Source organism: Triturus cristatus, chromosome 4_1, assembly GCF_964204655.1.
Source record: "Triturus cristatus chromosome 4_1, aTriCri1.1, whole genome shotgun sequence".
NCBI classification, from domain to species: domain Eukaryota; kingdom Metazoa; phylum Chordata; class Amphibia; order Caudata; family Salamandridae; genus Triturus; species Triturus cristatus.
In genome coordinates this window covers 1,325,752,626-1,325,768,164 of record NC_140585.1, presented here as the reverse complement: position 1 = coordinate 1,325,768,164, position 15,539 = coordinate 1,325,752,626, and positions in this window count along the sequence as shown.

The window sequence follows — 15,539 nt, the reverse complement described above, 5'->3', positions numbered from 1 at the left end:
AGGATTGGTTGAGAGCCTCCGAAAAGAGGAAGCTGTCTTGTAGGTTTGCCAGTAGTTTTATCTGGATACATTTCCAGTTCAGATGACCCAAGCTAATGGGGGGGGCATCGCAAGCCAGTGTCGGTCCCAGTGTCCCTCACAGCCCACTGACCTTTCTCTGCAGGGTTTCTCAGACTGTGCTTGGGGAGGTCCAGCTCTCTGGAGTGTCCTAGGCTGGGGTACGGCAAAAGGGGACGGTCAGGGCCCTATCTCCATGCGTCTGATAGGTGCAGGAATACAGCTAAGTGACGCCGGTCCCCATTATTCATCGCGTGGTGCTTGAGGGAGGGGAGGGTGCCTGTAGGCGCGAAAGTAGAACCTGTTCTCACGGCACAGCCTCCACAACAGGTCATCGCACCATCTGGGTCACCCACCAGCAGGCTCACCAGCCCCCCTCTGAGTCACTTGCGCATCCTCCATGTTGTCCAGCCGTGGAATGGTGGGTGGCAGTAAGGCAGCACCTCAGTTAGGTTTGCGTGTCTCTGGGGGCCATCAATAGTTAGGCTGGTTGTGGGGACACACTTAGTGAGTATCTCTGTGTCCGTCATGGGGAAGAGAGCCTTGGCCTCGATGGTGGGGCGTCGGGTACCCTGCACAAGAAGAGGTGCCAATATTATGGATGTAGGCCCCCTCAGGTCATTCCAGGCCTCCCGGTGCCTTTTTGGCCGTGGTGAACCCCGGAGGCAGAGCTTGAGCCCATGTCACTCACACATATCTGCTTATGACCCTGTTGTCCAAAGCCCCAGTCAGGACAAGTGGTGCTGGAGGAGGAGGCCTGGGTGTAGTTGAGGAGAGGGCCCTGGAAGTGTAGTTGGTCCCTAGGCTTAGCTCTGTAGTGGAGCTGGCCCGGTTATCAGGAAGTGTCCTTCAGACAGTAATCAGAAGGCCGCTGGTGCAGGATGCGTAACAGTGAGTAATTAAGTTTATTGCATAGTTAATGAAAACAGTGCATTAAAACCAGGCGGATTTAAAACCATAAGGATACGTACATTTAAATGTGCATCTCTAAAATAACAGTTAGGACATCTTCATGCTTATTAAGTGATAAATGCTAAGCACACAAGTGTTTGTGCTGCTGGTGAGCTTCGGGTCAGTGCTTATATATGTACAGTTTTCCAATGTCCCCACAATCGCTGTCTTAGTGTGACTTCAGCTTGCAACCTTTCGGTCGGAGGCTGGTGGCATTCTTCCATCAGCTAGCATAAGAAATCTTAGCAGTCTGCAGTTCAGCTGTGGGTCCCCCGGTCCGAAGCAGGCCAGCATTGCTTGTCTCCACGAGCAAATTCCCCTTTGGTTAAAGGGAGCCTTAAGCAGCTGTCTCCTTTCCTTCAGCAACTACTTGCAGGTACACAGTAGGTGCAAACTATCTACTGCTGCATTGTCGCACAAGCGACAAGAGGTTTGAGTCGGGACCCACAGCCAAGATGGGTGGTTCAGTGCACATGGTAGTAGACCCAGACAGTGCCTCAAGACTTTTATTTTTATTGATTTGGGATAGCCCTGGTTAAAGTATTTTTGAGATGCACGCAACTTGTAATCATTTAAAGTCCTCCATGCATGGGCTCTAGCTGAAAAGGTAGTTTTGTTCGCCACCAGAGAGAGCGGTTTCCGTTCTAGTTTCTTGAAGATTGAGTGTTGTATCTGTGTGTCCCAGAGATGGGAGAACTCTGTAGCCACCAGGGATACCTGAAGATAGCTTCTTGTGGGGGATATGTCACTCTTCTGGAGTTCTTGTCATAGGAGTTTGTTTGAGGTATTTGGAGTGGCGGTCCTGATCTTATTTCAGCAAATAATGTATGCGCTGTGCCTGGCCAAGTATTGCTTGAATAGACCGAACTCCAGCATTATCTGGGATGGTGAGGTATAATTTGGAAGGCTGAACATGATTCTATATGCCTTAACCGTAATGCTGTCCAATAATTTGGCGTCTCTACCAAACATTGGTTCGCTACTATAAGTTATTGTTGGAAGAATTTTGGCTTGAGCTACCTTCAGGAGGGGGCTTAGAGGGGGCCTGGTCAGTTTTGATTTGAGTTTTTTTAATGTTATTGCTAGTGCCAGCCCTTTCCTTCTGATTTCTTCTTTCTGTAGAGTGAAAGAACCAACTTTCCCTATAGTGACGCCAATGTACTTCTAGTCTTTTGCTGACTGCATTTGTGTATTATCCAGGATCCAGAGTCTCTGACTTTTGCTCTTGTTGTTGATGGTCATTGATCTTGTTTTCCTATAGTTGACTTTTAGGTTGTTCTCCTAGGCATAGTTTTGCATTTTATTGAGGAGATGATGCAGGCCAAACTGGGTGTGGCTAAGCAGGACTACATCATCAGCACACAAGAGGCTTGTTATTGTTTTACCTCCCAGCCTTGGAGCATGAGAGGTACAGGTGTTGAGTTCTTGTGGCAAGTCTGCAATGAATAGACTGAACAAACTGGGTGAGAGCCTGCAGCCCTGCGTCAGTCCTTTGGTTGTTGGTACTCGTCTGGAGAGGTGTGTGCCTGCTTCCAGTTTCACCTGTACCCAAGTGTCCTTGTGGAGAAGTATCAGCATGTTCAGTAGCACAGTGCCTGCAAAGTATTTTGCCTCATTGTCAATCAATGCCACCAGGTGATAATTTCCCAGTATCGACTTGTCTCCACTTGTGTGGATCAGTGCAATCATTGAGCCTTTCCATGAAGATGGAGTACTGTCAAATGATCTGACTTCCGAGAATATGGGATGCAGGGTGCTTGCCCATTCATCCACCCTTTGTTTGGAGAGAGCCGGTGATATGCAGTTAGGGCCCGTGGGCCCTTCTCTCCTCCCTATTGCAATGTGTTACATTATTCTGTGTTTATTTGAGGCCCTGGGCTCATGCTCAAGTGCATCAGCTGTATCTGGCATAATTGTGGCATTCGCCCCCTTTTGTAGGTCTGCTGTGAAGCATTGCCTCTGTGTTTTCTTGGCTGTCTGAGTTCTCTATTCCCCCGCAATTTGATGGTTGACGTACTCGCTTAGAAAGGTTGCCCAGCTTTCCTATGAAATTTGAGAAGAAATTCCCCATGCGGCGGGCGCATTATCAGGTTAACTGTTCCCCGAAGCGTGCACTGTCATTGTTTATGTCATAAAGAAGCTTTGCCCAGGCCTCGTCTTCCCAATCTCTATTAGCCTCCCACGTCAGCTTTTTGAGTGAGGTTCTTTGTTGTTGCAGGAGTATGCAGAGAGTTAGACTCCCCAGGTGGTATTGCAGAAATCTTAAGGTGCTGTTTATGGCTCTTTTGGAGTGCTTTATTTGATCCCTTAGAGCTTTCATGATCCTGCTTCCCATACTGGGGTCCTGATCCTTTTGGGTACCGAGGTGTGAAGATCTGCGAGTTTAGCAGTAAAGCATTCCCAGTTGGTTATGTGACTCTTTAGCATGGTTGTTTAAGATTGTAGGAGGTCCCTTGCTGTTGCTGAAAGGGACTGTATACTTGGCGCCACAAATTTGATTCTCTTGTGGTTGTGTGAATGGAACCCAGGGTCACCTCTGGCTGGATGCAAAGAGAAACAGTTCCTGAAAGGAGAGCTCCTTTGGGTCGGTGGTCACTGTCCCCCTTAACCCCTAATCGAAAGCAGAGTATGCAGTGGAACAGCGAGAGACTGACAAACGTGTAGTCTACTATTGAGCATGTTGAGGGAGAATAGTAGGTGGCCACTGGTAGGGAGTCTTCAGGGAATCTTCCATTTAGTGCCCTGAAGTTAAGGTGTTCTAGATCATCTGCTTTTGCAATCCGTCTTCCCGTGGGAGTTCCCGCTTTGAGTCGGTATGTTCCAGTATAGGGATTGGATGCATACGTAATACCCCATCAGCGTGACTAGGAGGTGCTGGTTCAGGTCCCCCAAGAGAATAAAATGAGATGTTTCTGACTTGCTTATGTATCTTAGTAGTTGGCTGATTAGATGTTCTGAGTCTTTGTATTTGCGTTTTGAGTGGATGTAAGTGTGGACTATCACTGCCTCGTCTTGTGCTACCAAAAGGGCGATCTTGACTAATGTAGTGGCCGGTGAGGCCAGACTAACTGTCTCCACTGATGTTGTACAAGTTGTGGATACATAAGTTGCCAGTCCTCCTGATGAGTGACCGAGGCTCCCACCCTTTAAGGCTGGTGTTGCGAAGCACATAAAACCTAGCAAGTGGATCGGGTCTACAAGCCATGTTTCCTGCAGCATAATTATATCAAACAATTTAGGGTACTGCAAGAATTCCAGATCTCATATTTTGGTTGCCAGTCCGTTGACTTTCCATGAGCAGAGGTGGCAGATGGTTTTGTTGTTCCTGGTGCCTACTTCCTTCTGAGTACCTTGCCATTGGGTACCAGGGAGGGCTTTTATAGTACTTGTAATCTGCCCAAGGGCTGGATGCATGCTTTGTAGGGCTGGTACTGCCCGGGCCTGACTTCCTTTTTCACCATTGGTGTTGACCTCCATTGTTGCGATTGCCCCAAGGACCCTCTGGGCACTGAGTTGGTGCACCTAGAATGGCTGGCTGTAACAGACCTTGTGCTGGGGGCTAGCAGCAGAGTGGGATATCCTGAGTTTTGGTGAGGGGAGATGTTTATTCCCCAAGCTTTGAAGATGCAGTGCTCAGCTAGTACTTTCTGGGCGATTGTAGTCATTCTCCACGTAGCTCGGTGACCTCAGGTACTGAGGGGACAGCAGGGCAGATGAACTGTATTCAGAATAAATCAGTTGAGTTTAAACCTGCAAGATTTGGGATGGCCCATAGTAGTCTCGGAATGTTCCCTCTTTTTAGAATGTCATGGTTCCCTTTTGATGTGTACTTAGGCTTGAACAGTATGGAGTTTGAAGCAGGCTCAGTGCTGGGGCTCTGTGTTGACTGAAGCAGCCCTCATTCATTTTAATGTTTAAGCATTGCCTATTGAGTTGGGTTTGCTCATTTAGTTGGAGTTGCTTCAGCTCTTTTGGGTTTCTGTATCTTCCCTTCTAGCCCTTTGAGTCGCTTGTGATTGGTCCTATGAGTGGAAGAGTGTGGGTCGCCTGGTTGATCCTGGGCTGAGTGCTGCCAGCTGCGCTGTGTAACTTTTGATGCAGCTGACTTTTGGTCAGTAGGTCCAGCACTTTTGCTCAGCTGGCCTATAATTGACTGCCTGTGCATGTCCAGGCCCATTTATTGTATCCTCTACTGCCTCGTGGACCCAGGTGACTTCCCGGGTTGAATCTGGGCAAGTCCAGGCTGGGGAGTTAGGTGTTATGAGGGATCCAGTTTTGTGTTCTGGTGCTTAATCTGAGTAGCGTCTGTTTCTATGTGGAGATGTCTTGCATGATGTAGTGACCCTGACTCTGGGGCAAGTGTGCTCCTGGCATTCTGACAAGGAGTCAAGCCTCCTGGACTGGTTTGGTTGTCAGATGGGGGCAAAACCTGGTTTTGATTGCCTAAAATATGGGGCGTGGTCTCTATGTGGACCGATTGTTGGCTAAAGATAGGGTAAAAGATTGTTTGATTTGGGAACGTTTTCTTTTTGCGCCATTTCCTTCTTTGCTGGTGTCGTTGCTTGGCATTTGGCTTTGGATTGGGTGTTCAAGCTAGGTCCGCCACAGATGGTTTCTATCGACCCATTGCTGGTTGGGGTGCCTGTGCCCTCCAGCTTGTAGTTTTTGAACTGTCTCAATTTATTTGCATTGTTGTGCCATCCCCGTTCTGGGCCTGATTCATTTCTCTTGCTTGCAGGGGGCGTGCATTTGGAAGCTGTTGATATGTCCTCAGATCCTTGAGCACAGTGTTTAGCTTAGAGGGGAGAGTGGATAATTTGTCCATGATCTGGCTGCAGCCACAGCCTAATCGCACCTCAGATTGGGCTTTCTTTATTAAACAGTTGAGATCCTCCACTTTCTCATAAATACCCGCAACGAACAGTGCCAGGATATTCAGTAGAGACAGCTGAATATCCATCTTTGTAGGACTGGTATTGTAGCTCTTCCACAGACTGCTGCATGGAATTCAGGCGGGACCCCCATGTGGTGCCAGAAAGTGCTTTCGTGCTCTTGCCCCCCTTGGGCCCCTCCTTGGAGTCATGGTGGTGTCCAGCTGTATTGTCCTTGGGCCTTTGGCAGAGGGTGCCCCGTTTTGGAGGTCTAGAGGGTAGTAGGCTAGCATGTCCTCCCATTCTTGAGTGTTAAGATAGGAGAGGCCCACCTGCCCCTCCTCTTGGTGTGCTGGGTCACCTGGCCCACCCGAACCTGGTTGGAGGTGGGTCGGCGCAGGTGGGAGGCTGGGCCACCACTGGAGTTAAGGCGTTGGCTCTTAAAGACCGGGGCAACGAGTCCGGGATGGCTTTTCTGTCATCGGGAGATGAAATTAAGGTATCTTCTAGTCGAAGATCTGGTTGTTGATTCTGCAAACTCCTCTCACAGCTTGAGGATCCTCTGAGGGTTTGATTGTTCTAAGTTGCTCCTTGTGTGCACCCACAGAGGGGTACTTCCTTTAGTTTGGTTGCTAGATGCACGGGCCACTCATTTGAGGCCGCGGGAAATGCTGATACGAATACTGGAGATGCTGAGGGGTGTTCCTCTTTATGCTCTTGTGCTACTTGATGAGCATCTGGTTTTGAGATGCCTGTTTGCCTGATCAGTGACAGATTTTGATCCATTGTAATTTGTATTGTCGGTGTTGTCAAGATATTATTGAAAAAAGTAGGACGGGTAGTTTGATCCATTGTGATCGATGGTGAGATAGTTGTTTTGGATTGGTTGTGCATGAGTGGGCAGGCTGGGTCTTCCTTGAGTTTGATTCCCTTCTCTTTGGGATGTGTAAAGTGTAAGGACAGCTGCAACTGTAGAGGTTGAAGGGGGGTCTGCAAGCCTTTAAGGGCATCATTGTTTGAGAAAAGAGCAGAACCTGCATCTTTTAGGAAGAAAAGTTTTGGTTGGGTTAGACATGCTGGATGTTTCAGACCAACCCCCTCTCTAGTTGGCGTCACTATGTCCTTCAATTCTTGCTTAGTTGTGATTAATGGAGCTTGGGTGCTGGTGTGTATGGCGGGACACGGCTCTCGTTTCTTTCCCTTTTTCCCTGCCGGCCTTGGGGTGATCACCACCCTGGTCATCCCTGACCTCATTTGATATCCGGTGGCTGTGCTGCACTGAGCTCAGTGCACACTGGTTGGTGCCACTTCTTTGTGCCCTAGGCTGGTGCTGATGCCGCACAGCTCCCGTTGCTTCTTGGCCTAGCAGGTAAGGAAAAGGGAGGAGGGAGTGTACCTCTCTCGCTGTGCTGTGACGGCTGACCTTCTCTGGTGTTCTGGTAGTTTTAGCAGGAACTCCGTAGGTTCTCTTGGTTGAGTGGATTGAGTAGATCTCCTGGGTGACCCAGTGACCAGTAGGATTGCACCAATGAGGGGCTGGTAAATCCACTGCACTTTCCGTAGTCCTGGCTGCTTCCTCCTGCCTTGTCCTGCCTTTTTCCTCATCTGGTGCCTTCGTAGCCTTTGTCGCCCTGTCGCTACCTGCTCGTGTCTTGCGGTATGATGAGATTCAGTGGTGGTGTAGTGGTGGCTAGATGGGTTGGAGGGGCTATCCAGTTTTCCTGCCCCTCACATTGCCCCCCTCACATTGCCCCAGAGAGGTGACTGAGTGTCTGGGGAGCTGGTGCATCTCTGCACCCATTATCAGAGGCAGGCTGGAGCCCTTGAAGACTCATCGTTTTTTTTGACCCCTGGGCCCCTAGGCCCCTGTTCTTTGGCCGAGGACAGGGATGAGGAGGAGGTGTCATTTGGTGGCAGTAGCTGGGGCAGTGACTGTGGCGAGGTGGGGTCTCCAGTCGTACTGAAGGCTGCACCTGGAACTGTCCAAGCAGCCTCTATGGCCACCGGGGGCTCACTCTCTGTGGCAGCTGACTACAGCTGCCACACTCACAATGCTGCCACAGAAGCTTCCGGTCCTGAGGGAGCCACCTCTAGCCTCAGGCTGCCTCGACTCAGACCGCCTCAAGCCTCAACCCACCTCAACCCACCACAGGTAGCAGTTGACGGCCGATAGTTAGAAGTAGAGTGGTGGGGAGGTAAAGCACCCTGCTCCCCTCAGCTCCGCTCTGCTTCCTGGTCCTCATCTAGCTTCTTGCTTCCTGACCCCCCTTGCACGAACCTCCAGCCTCTCGGTTACCCAGAGTTCGTAGTCCGTAATCCATGGAGGTCGGGTCTGGTCTGGTCGGGCTGGCAGGTAGTAATTCAGCGGCAACCTCAGCGTTCTCGTTGGTCTCACTCTCACCTTGCCTTGTCTTAGGAACACATGACGTCAGATGTGCACTTCCTCGACCTGGGTAAGAGTGCATCCCCTCAGGCTGTTTCAAGCACTGCCCAGGCTGCACTGAGTAGGACTATCTCCAGGGGTGTTGATCTGGCCCTGTGTGCTATGGTGTGACCCACAGGGTGCCGGCGCTCAGGGGAAGCCAAGGTGTGGTCCCAGGGTATGGCGCTGATCCCCCTCGTCATTCACACCCGGTCAGGAGCAGGCCGGGCTGCCCATGCAGCAGCGTTCCCTGAACAGGGAGCAGGAGACCACTGGCGCACCTAAATTTAGGCCACTGCTTCATCCATCCTCATGGGCCGGGATTAGCCTAGGAGGTCCAGGGCAGGGGCGATGGTTGCGGCGCTGTCATCCAGCTGTGCATCAGAGCATCAGCCCATGACCCTGGCTCCGGTGATGCCTTTGGGCCACAGTGTGTGGCACCCACCGTGGGTAGGGGGCCAATGCCTCGGTCATGGGCCCACCGGCGCGCAGAGATCCTGGCTCAAGTGGCCATCATAACTCATGGCCAGACCACGCCCTCAGAGCTGTCTTTTCTAACAATTTTAAGCTGTGCCTGCTGAAAGCAATATTTCCCATGAATCATCACACATTAAAACATACAAAAACAGTACTCCTCACCTTAGTCATCACCATTTGCACAGACATGCATGCCACAGCTTAAGTCTTTGCTTGAACACTGAAGCATTTTCTCCCAGCTAAATATAGCATGTTAACTCTACATGCCACTTTAAGTCTTATCTCAGGGCTTTCTCCCTCCAGTTGAAGATTGCCAAGTTTCAAAGAAAGAACAATAGTCACAAAAGTCTCCAAAACAATACGATCCCAATGGTTAGTTAGCTGCACATCACTAACATTGACAAATCAGAAGTTCCTAATATTTAATCAACAAAGGAGGTTTTTCTTCTGACCTCACCAGGGGAAGTGGTTCACTTTATACAACCATTACAAAGGTTTCCTAACTGTTTTCCAGAGAAACAGATAATTGTCTTTCAATATAACTTTAGACTTAAGGTATTGGGCATTAGTCACCGAGCGAAGCTGTGTTGAAGGCTCGCAGGTGAAGCTACCTAAAACGATTGCTCTGGCGAAAACTCTGTTTTAAACTCGCTATTTGCACTATTGAATTTTATTGTTTTTATTGTTTTTAAGGGCTTACTTCATTTGCTGCTTTTGTTCTATTTGCATCGTTGCACTCCGCACTTTGGCAGGAATCCTTCTTCCGGCTTTACAATCACCACTTCCGCCGGTTAGCGGTCTAGTGGCTTGGGTGGGGTATATATAAACAACATGCTGACGCGCCCGCGCAGCATTAGTCACCGAGCGAAGCTGTGTTGAAGGCTCGCAGGTGAAGCTAACTAAAACGATTGCTCTGGCGAAAACTCTGTTTTAAACTCGCTATTTGCACTATTGAATTTTATTGTTTTTATTGTTTTTAAGGGCTTACTTCATTTGCTGCATTTGTTCTATTTGCATCGTTGCACTCCGCACTTTGGCAGGAATCCTTCTTCTGGCTTTACAATCACCACTTCCGCCGGTTAGCGGTCTAGTGGCTTGGGTGGGGTATATTTACACAACATGCTGACGCGCCCACGCAGCGGGCGGGCGCAGCGGGCGCGCCGCTGGCGCGCCGAAGGTGCGCCTAAGGCAAACCGGTCTGCGCCCGTCCACGCTCGGGTAGGGCGCAGGGCCTGTTCCCCATGTCCTCCGTCACTGGGTAGAAGATATTATTCAGGTGAGGAACTGCACATGTTAGATAAGGCGGACAAAGCCTTTCACTGTCATAAATTGTCCCCGTGTTCCCTCTATAACAAGAACATTGCCGCCGATGTAGCTAGAGGGAGCTCAGCGTGTAGGGAGTGTCTCACCCCGCTCCCTAAGTTACTTAACCTACCTGTCAAACCTAGATTTAGTAATCAGGTTTTGGATGGGGGTACTGGAAGAGACGCCAAATTGAAATGTGCTTTATTTAATGCTAGGTCATTGGTGAAACACTCTTCGGAATGTGCCCTGTTTCTGGAGGACAATAACATCAAGCTGGCTTTTGTCATAGAAACTTGGTTAGACAGTACTTCGGGTCCGGATCTGGTAAAAGCCATTCCATTGGGTTTTTACTGTCATTCTCTGGATCGTACCCAGAAAAGGGGCGGAGGGCTCGCGGTAATATACCATGAATCGCTCACCCCACATTTTTCACCTGTTTGTGTCCAGGGCTGTGAAACACTGTCTTTCAAAATCTTTTCAGCACTTTACAAACCTTATTCTGGGATCCTAATTTATCGTCCACCAGGAGAGAGGAAGGGATTTATGGATTCCCTAAACGGGATATTAGAAGAAGGTTTGAGCCAAAAATCATTTGTAATGCTTGGCGATTTTAATTTTCACCTAGAAAAAAGTCTGACGATCCAGATACTGTCAGGCTTAATAATATCATGGCCATAGGAGGTCTCGAACAACTGGTCTCTTTCCCGACTCATAACAAAGGACACACCTTAGATGGGATTTTCTCCAATAACAGTGATCTAGCTAATATCTCCATTCTTCCGATTACTTTGTCAGATCATTTTATAGTGAATTTTTAAATAAAATGTGCCACGAGATATCCTGCGGGACCCAAACCAAAAAAGGAAATTATCACGAGAGCATGGGGTAAATTAGATATCAAACAACTGGAATCCTCTCTCACTGACACTATGTATACAGCTCCACTGGACATTGATGAGGCCACTCGTACTTATAACAGCTGGATAATGGATGCATGTCTTAAACTGGCACCTCCAAAGAAATGGATACCGAAAAGGGCCTCCCCCACTGCCCCTTGGTACACAGGAGAGCTCAGGGAGAAAAAACTGTTATGCAAACAGGCTGAAAGGATATGGCGGAAGAATTATGCCATGCCGGATAAATCAGATTATAAACTAACTATTTCTAATTATAAACAAGCTCTGATGTCAGCTAAGAAAGAATATTTCTGTACTCAAATCATGAACGCTAAATCTGACTCTAAGGAGCTATTTAAAAATGTTATTAAACTGTCAAATCCTAGGATGCCGAATGACTCTGTTGCTCCGGACTTCTGCAACATCATTCGGGCGTTCTTTCAATCTAAAGTTGAGTCAATCGTTACCTCTTTGTCAGAATCGATTGATATAAATGATGTCAAAACGGAAGTCTCTCATCCCCCTGCCAGCACCTTGGACTGCTTCTCTCCTTTGCAACATGAGGACACCGTGAAACTCATGAAAAGTATAAAATCCCCCGAGTGATCCCTGTCCTACATGGATCACTAAACAATTAGCAGATACCACTTGTAGGGTCTGGACACCCTTATTTAATGGCCTAATTCAATCAGGTTTTTTTCCAAATACTTGGAAAAAGGCTTCAGTGCTTCCGCTACTGAAAAAACAGTCTCTGGATCCCAAGGACCCATCAAACTATCGTCCCATCTCTAGACTTTCATTACCAGCCAAAATATTGGAAAAGGCCATAAATAGGCAACTTAGTGACTACCTCCAGCACAACAACCTGTTGGACTCCTCACAATATGGCTTCAGAGCTCTCCACAGCACTGAGCTGGCGCTCCTTAAGTCAACAGAGGAGATCAGAGAGGTGATGGATAAGGGAGGCAACGCAAAGTTGATTCTCCTAGATCTATCTGCGGCCTTTGATACCGTGCATCACATGGTACTACTTAATCGGCTATCAGAGATCGGAATTAGAGGTCAAGCATGGAATCTGCTCAACTCCTTTCTTAATTACAGGTTATTACAAACCGTTGAACTCAACGGTAATACCTCCGAACCCTTTTCTCTGCCTTGCGGGGTGCCGCAGGGATCATCTCTTAGTCCCACTCTCTTTAATAACTATGTGGCACCCCTGGCTGGTATTATCAGAGCTTTTGGATTCCAGCTTACCTCCTACGCGGATGACACTCAAATTGTACGGTCAGTGAAGGAGGGAGCTGAAAAAGAAACTGGAGTACGTTTCTCAGATTGTATGGGTGCTATTTCTAGGTGGATGTCGGCCAATTGCCTCAAGCTGAACTCAGCTAAAACTGAGGTTCTGAGATTTGGCAACAACCCCTTGATGTGGACATCAGACTGGTGGCCTGCTGATCTTGGCCTCTGTCCCACACCCCGCAGGAAAGTCAAAAACCTGGGCGTTGTGGTAGACGAAAAACTCAGGTCAGCAAGGTGATATCTGGATGTTCTCTGATACTGAGAATGATTAGGAAAATCAGGTTCTTTCTCACTGAGGGGAATCTGAGAACGGTGGTGACTGCATTGATACTGTCACGTCTTGACTATTGTAATAGTCTTTATGTCAATATACAAGCTCAACATCAAAATAGGCTCCAAACTATACAGAATGCAGCTGCCAGACTACTAACCAGGACCCCTAGGTCGGTCTCAGTTAAAGGAGAACTTAAAAAGTTACACTGGCTTCCTACTCATTTGAGATCTCGATTCAAGGCACTATGTATTGTATTTAGAGCCTTGAACGGGACCGGTCCACAGTTTTTAAGAAACAAGTTTTCCTGGTACATCCCATCCAGAACACTTAGATCAACGGGCGCTAAACTAGTGAAAACCCCTTGCTCTAAAAAAGTTAATTGGGGAGGCAGAAGCTTTGTAACCAGTGCGTCCAGATTCTGGAATGAACTTCCTTTCTCGCTAAGAAACTCCCCTGACGTTTGTGTGTTCAGGAAGGGTCTCAAGACATGTTTTTTTTCTCAGTTTCAGTTATGTTATCTGCTTAGGTAGTTAATGCTTAGCGCCAGGACACCGGAATGGTAATCTTGCGCTTTATAAATTTTAATAACATAACATAACATTGCAGTCATAAACATCATTATACTAAGGAATACAAATAGAATGCAGAGCGCTTGCTACCTTTGGAGTCCTTACCAAACTGGAAGTCTTAAAAACCACTGTGGGGAAAAGCAGAACACCACAGAGATCACCTTCTGACCTTGGATCCTGAATAATGTCCATTGATTATCCGGTAGGGCTCCCTTTATACAGGTGCCACCACACATAGGAGCACACAGGAATCTGGGACATGTAGCCCTCTTTTAAAGAAGAATACACTGGTCATTTCCAACAAAACAGAGACAACAGATGGTAAAATAACATAAGGCATATATTGCAGGCAACATATGTGAAAAGACTATATAGGAAACATAACCAGTAGTAGACTGTAGTTCTGTAACTAACCACAAATTAGAAAAATCATTTTTATTGATTTTTTACTTTATTCATCTTTTGATAAAAAAATATATATATATTTCTCTTATTTACTCATATATTATATGGGGAGACATGCTTCACACAAATATTAGCATAATTTTGCATATTTTCAACATGTGATTCTTAAAAAATAGATCTGTCTAATGATACTCATTTCATTATAATGATAAAGGTTGATACCAATTTATAATGTAACAATTGCCCTTAGGTCAACAGAATGAGTACAATATATTCAGTCTTCTGTGTACATAATGTCACTCAATTAGACAAAACTATTATTTTTTGTTCATTTTTTCCAAATGTACAAAACAATGATGGAGGCATTCATATATGTCATGACTAGAACAATAGTCCAATGTAGTCCTTCGCACGTTTCGGCCTTAAGCCTTCATCAGGTAGCCATGTAAAGTATGAAACATGAAAAAATGAAAAGGTGTTTGTTTTACAAACAGGAGAAAGGTGATAAGTTACATAATGTCAGTCTTACTCAAATACACCATATATACAATTCATCATTTTAATTAATAATTATATTATCTCAAGTAGATCATAATGTCACAGTGTGGGGTTTCTCTAAGGATCTCGAGTAAAGAGTAAGTAGTGAGAGGCACAAAATCTTGAGGTACGTAACATATACACATTTTATACATTTCATAATTATAGTCTGTGAATGAATTATCCACAACATGAATAGTTTGCTAATAAACCATTCAAATCAAAAAGTTGTTAAATGATTTAAAAGCACTAAACCAAAGAAGAGACTAGGAGGGTATATGCTGGCACTGAGTCTTACACAGGCCGTGCAGTTATTTGTATTGGGGAGAAAACAGAACACGATATTATACAGATGGAATATGTAGCCCTCCATCCATGTGTCAAGGTCCTTAATTGTAAAGCACAAACATTTTGATAAATATTTGATGATAAAAGTGAGAATACCTTAGTTCGAGATAGTGGATTCGCTAGTTTTGGGATATCTCTTAAGGGTAGTTGGTTTATAATCGTGATTTCCACCACTAATTCTTACGAAATGCTAGTTGCAGGAGACCCAGTGCAAAAAGTAAAGATAACAAGGGGAGGATATTAATGACAGGTGGTTATGTGTGATCTGTAGTGAATATATGGCGGTAATGAGACTTACCTGTGGTATTATAGGTAATGGGATCCTAGAGCTGTGATCTCTTTATGATTGTGTGGAGGATCCCTAAAAAACACATAATGAGCGGTTCAACGGTGTATAGTCATTTGCATTTGAATCGCACGCTGGCAGTGCAATGGTTTAAGTAATTCAGGCGTAGCCCTAAAGCATATTGTGCTCTAAATTTGTATGGTTCGTGGCCACGGTAGAGAGCTCCATATCACAGCCAGTTTAAGACTATCGCCATATATCGATATTAATATAAATTTGTAGAAATGCGGTGCATCCATAAATAGCTGTATGCTCTTCATTGAGAGCGCTAAGTTTTTACATAAAGCTGATGTCAATGGCTATTATTCATTGTCATTAAGATAGTTCTAAATATACGGTAACTGAAATGTTCAGCGCTATGCCCATACATGAAGTTGATGTCAATGGCTCTTATTCATTGTCATTATGGTTGTTCTAAATATATGGTAATGGAAATATTCAAAAAATCTTGCCTACGCCTGCCAGCAAGGTTAGTTACAAACGATGCCATATATTGCTCTTACCCGTGACGGGAGAAACGGAATTTAAACATGCAGTTTCTGTTAGTCTCTGTAGGTGCTGCCTAGTGAGGGTGTCCACGTCTCACCGAATGCGGTGTTGGGGATGGCTACCGCCTCGTCGTCGTGCCACAGTTAGTTTCCTTCGTCACGGTATTTTTTAAGAATCACATGTTGAAAATATGCAAAATTATGCTAATATTTATGTGAAGCATGTCTCCCCATATAATACATGAGTAAATAAGAGAAATATAGATATAATTTTTTATCAAAACATTAACAAAT